We start from the raw sequence: 5,000 nt of genomic DNA, 5'->3' as shown, positions 1-5,000 counted from the left end.
TACGGACCTTTTCAATGGGGGCCGGTCCGAATTATTTATGGAAGGTATGATTTTTTTTTTCTCTCTCCGTGCAACTGGTGATTGAAAACGTGCATCTGGTAACCCAAAACACGGTTCTCTATGCGGTTAGCGGTGTTCCCGAGATTCATGTCCGATAATGATGCACCCTACTACGGACCTTTTCAATGGGGGCCGGTCCGAATTATTTATGGAAGGTATGATTTTTTTTTTTTTTTCAACACTTTTCCCCTCTTTTTCTCTCTCTGCCGGGGCCGGCCCTGGGTGCTTTATGGACGGTTTAAAACATGACTATGGATGCAAATGCTCATTTTCCTCCGTGCACCTGGTGATTGAAAACGTGCATCTGGTAACCCAAAATTATAAAAGGGTTTTAAATACTTTTACCCGTCATTCTATTGATATAGCCCGCTAGGGGAGTGCCCCACTACGGCCCTCTCTCTGTCAGGGCCGTCCTTGGGTGCTTTTTACACACTTTAAGAAATCACGATGGATGCAGATTGCTATTAATCCTCCGTGCAACTGGTGATTGAAAACGTGCATCTGGTAACCCAAAATTTCAAATATGGTTCAAAATGAATTTAAAGGCACCCCTCTCATTGTTGCCCGCTATGGGAGCACCCCACTAAGGCCCTGTCTCGGTCGGGCCCGTCCTGAGTGCTTTATAGACACTTTAAGAAATCGCGATGGATGCAGATTGCTATTAATCCTCCGTGCAACTGGTGATTGAAAATGTGCAACTGGTGATTGAAAACGTGCACCTGGTCACCCAAAACACGGTTCTCTATGCGGTTAGCGGTGTTCCATCTATTCATGTCCGCTTATGGCGCACCCTACTACGGACCTTTAGCAATGGGGGCCGGCCCGAATTATTTATGGAAGGTCTGATGATGATTTTTTTTTTTTTTCACCATCTCTTTCTCTCTCTGCCGGGGCCGGCCAAGAGTGCTTTATGGACGGTTTAAAACATGACTATGGATGCAAATGCTCATTTCCTCCGTGCACCTGGTGATTGAAAACGTGCATCTGGTAACCCAAAAATTATAAAAGGGTTTTAAATACTTTTACCCGTCATTCTATTGATATAGCCCGCTAGGGGAGTGCCCCACTACGGCCCTCTCTCTGTCAGGGCCGTCCTTGGGTGCTTTTTACACACTTTAAGAAATCACGATGGATGCAGATTGCTATTAATCCTCCGTGCAACTGGTGATTGAAAACGTGCATCTGGTAACCCAAAATTTCAAATATGGTTCAAAATGAATTTAAAGGCACCCCTCTCATTGTTGCCCGCTATGGGAGCACCCCACTAAGGCCCTGTCTCGGTCGGGCCCGTCCTGAGTGCTTTATAGACACTTTAAGAAATCGCGATGGATGCAGATTGCTATTAATCCTCCGTGCAACTGGTGATTGAAAATGTGCAACTGGTGATTGAAAACGTGCACCTGGTCACCCAAAACACGGTTCTCTATGCGGTTAGCGGTGTTCCATCTATTCATGTCCGCTTATGGCGCACCCTACTACGGACCTTTAGCAATGGGGGCCGGCCCGAATTATTTATGGAAGGTCTGATGATGATTTTTTTTTTTTTTCACCATCTCTTTCTCTCTCTGCCGGGGCCGGCCAAGAGTGCTTTATGGACGGTTTTAAAACATGACTATGGATGCAAATGCTCATTTTCCTCCGTGCACCTGGTGATTGAAAACGTGCATCTGGTAACCCAAAAATTATAAAAGGGTTTTAAATACTTTTACCCGTCATTCTATTGATATAGCCCGCTAGGGGAGTGCCCCACTACGGCCCTCTCTCTGTCAGGGCCGTCCTTGGGTGCTTTTTACACACTTTAAGAAATCACGATGGATGCAGATTGCTATTAATCCTCCGTGCAACTGGTGATTGAAAACGTGCATCTGGTAACCCAAAATTTCAAATATGGTTCAAAATGAATTTAAAGGCACCCCTCTCATTGTTGCCCGCTATGGGAGCACCCCACTAAGGCCCTGTCTCGGTCGGGCCCGTCCTGAGTGCTTTATAGACACTTTAAGAAATCGCGATGGATGCAGATTGCTATTAATCCTCCGTGCAACTGGTGATTGAAAATGTGCAACTGGTGATTGAAAACGTGCACCTGGTCACCCAAAACACGGTTCTCTATGCGGTTAGCGGTGTTCCATCTATTCATGTCCGCTTATGGCGCACCCTACTACGGACCTTTAGCAATGGGGGCCGGCCCGAATTATTTATGGAAGGTCTGATGATGATTTTTTTTTTTTTTTCACCATCTCTTTCTCTCTCTGCCGGGGCCGGCCAAGAGTGCTTTATGGACGGTTTAAAACATGACTATGGATGCAAATGCTCATTTTCCTCCGTGCACCTGGTGATTGAAAACGTGCATCTGGTAACCCAAAAATTATAAAAGGGTTTTAAATACTTTTACCCGTCATTCTATTGATATAGCCCGCTAGGGGAGTGCCCCACTACGGCCCTCTCTCTGTCAGGGCCGTCCTTGGGTGCTTTTTACACACTTTAAGAAATCACGATGGATGCAGATTGCTATTAATCCTCCGTGCAACTGGTGATTGAAAACGTGCATCTGGTAACCCAAAATTTCAAATATGGTTCAAAATGAATTTAAAGGCACCCCTCTCATTGTTGCCCGCTATGGGAGCACCCCACTAAGGCCCTGTCTCGGTCGGGCCCGTCCTGAGTGCTTTATAGACACTTTAAGAAATCGCGATGGATGCAGATTGCTATTAATCCTCCGTGCAACTGGTGATTGAAAATGTGCAACTGGTGATTGAAAACGTGCACCTGGTCACCCAAAACACGGTTCTCTATGCGGTTAGCGGTGTTCCATCTATTCATGTCCGCTTATGGCGCACCCTACTACGGACCTTTAGCAATGGGGGCCGGCCCGAATTATTTATGGAAGGTCTGATGATGATTTTTTTTTTTTTTCACCATCTCTTTCTCTCTCTGCCGGGGCCGGCCAAGAGTGCTTTATGGACGGTTTAAAACATGACTATGGATGCAAATGCTCATTTTCCTCCGTGCACCTGGTGATTGAAAACGTGCATCTGGTAACCCAAAAATTATAAAAGGGTTTTAAATACTTTTACCCGTCATTCTATTGATATAGCCCGCTAGGGGAGTGCCCCACTACGGCCCTCTCTCTGTCAGGGCCGTCCTTGGGTGCTTTTTACACACTTTAAGAAATCACGATGGATGCAGATTGCTATTAATCCTCCGTGCAACTGGTGATTGAAAACGTGCATCTGGTAACCCAAAATTTCAAATATGGTTCAAAATGAATTTAAAGGCACCCCTCTCATTGTTGCCCGCTATGGGAGCACCCCACTAAGGCCCTGTCTCGGTCGGGCCCGTCCTGAGTGCTTTATAGACACTTTAAGAAATCGCGATGGATGCAGATTGCTATTAATCCTCCGTGCAACTGGTGATTGAAAATGTGCAACTGGTGATTGAAAACGTGCACCTGGTCACCCAAAACACGGTTCTCTATGCGGTTAGCGGTGTTCCATCTATTCATGTCCGCTTATGGCGCACCCTACTACGGACCTTTAGCAATGGGGGCCGGCCCGAATTATTTATGGAAGGTCTGATGATGATTTTTTTTTTTTTTTCACCATCTCTTTCTCTCTCTGCCGGGGCCGGCCAAGAGTGCTTTATGGACGGTTTAAAACATGACTATGGATGCAAATGCTCATTTTCCTCCGTGCACCTGGTGATTGAAAACGTGCATCTGGTAACCCAAAAATTATAAAAGGGTTTTAAATACTTTTACCCGTCATTCTATTGATATAGCCCGCTAGGGGAGTGCCCCACTACGGCCCTCTCTCTGTCAGGGCCGTCCTTGGGTGCTTTTTACACACTTTAAGAAATCACGATGGATGCAGATTGCTATTAATCCTCCGTGCAACTGGTGATTGAAAACGTGCATCTGGTAACCCAAAATTTCAAATATGGTTCAAAATGAATTTAAAGGCACCCCTCTCATTGTTGCCCGCTATGGGAGCACCCCACTAAGGCCCTGTCTCGGTCGGGCCCGTCCTGAGTGCTTTATAGACACTTTAAGAAATCGCGATGGATGCAGATTGCTATTAATCCTCCGTGCAACTGGTGATTGAAAATGTGCAACTGGTGATTGAAAACGTGCACCTGGTCACCCAAAACACGGTTCTCTATGCGGTTAGCGGTGTTCCATCTATTCATGTCCGCTTATGGCGCACCCTACTACGGACCTTTAGCAATGGGGGCCGGCCCGAATTATTTATGGAAGGTCTGATGATGATTTTTTTTTTTTTTCACCATCTCTTTCTCTCTCTGCCGGGGCCGGCCAAGAGTGCTTTATGGACGGTTTAAAACATGACTATGGATGCAAATGCTCATTTTCCTCCGTGCACCTGGTGATTGAAAACGTGCATCTGGTAACCCAAAAATTATAAAAGGGTTTTAAATACTTTTACCCGTCATTCTATTGATATAGCCCGCTAGGGGAGTGCCCCACTACGGCCCTCTCTCTGTCAGGGCCGTCCTTGGGTGCTTTTTACACACTTTAAGAAATCACGATGGATGCAGATTGCTATTAATCCTCCGTGCAACTGGTGATTGAAAACGTGCATCTGGTAACCCAAAAATTATAAAACGGTTTTAAATACTTTTACCGGTCATTCTATTGATATAGCCCGCTATGGGAGCACCCCACTAAGGCCCTGTCTCGGTCGGGGCCGTCCTTCAGTGCTTTATATACAGTTTCATATATTACGATGGATGCAGATTGTGATTGTTTTCCAAAAGACCCGTGTGCATCTGGTAACCCAAAAATTATAAAACTGTTTTAAATCATTTTACCGGTCATTCTATTGATATAGCCCGCTAGGGGAGTACCCTACTACGGCCCTCTCTCGGTCAGGCCCGTCCTTAGGTGCTTTATATACAGTTTAAGATATTACGATGGATGCAGATTG

Source organism: Oncorhynchus mykiss, unplaced genomic scaffold (genome assembly GCF_013265735.2).
Source record: "Oncorhynchus mykiss isolate Arlee unplaced genomic scaffold, USDA_OmykA_1.1 un_scaffold_343, whole genome shotgun sequence".
Lineage (NCBI taxonomy): Eukaryota > Metazoa > Chordata > Actinopteri > Salmoniformes > Salmonidae > Oncorhynchus > Oncorhynchus mykiss.
This window is presented reverse-complemented; position numbering follows the sequence as displayed.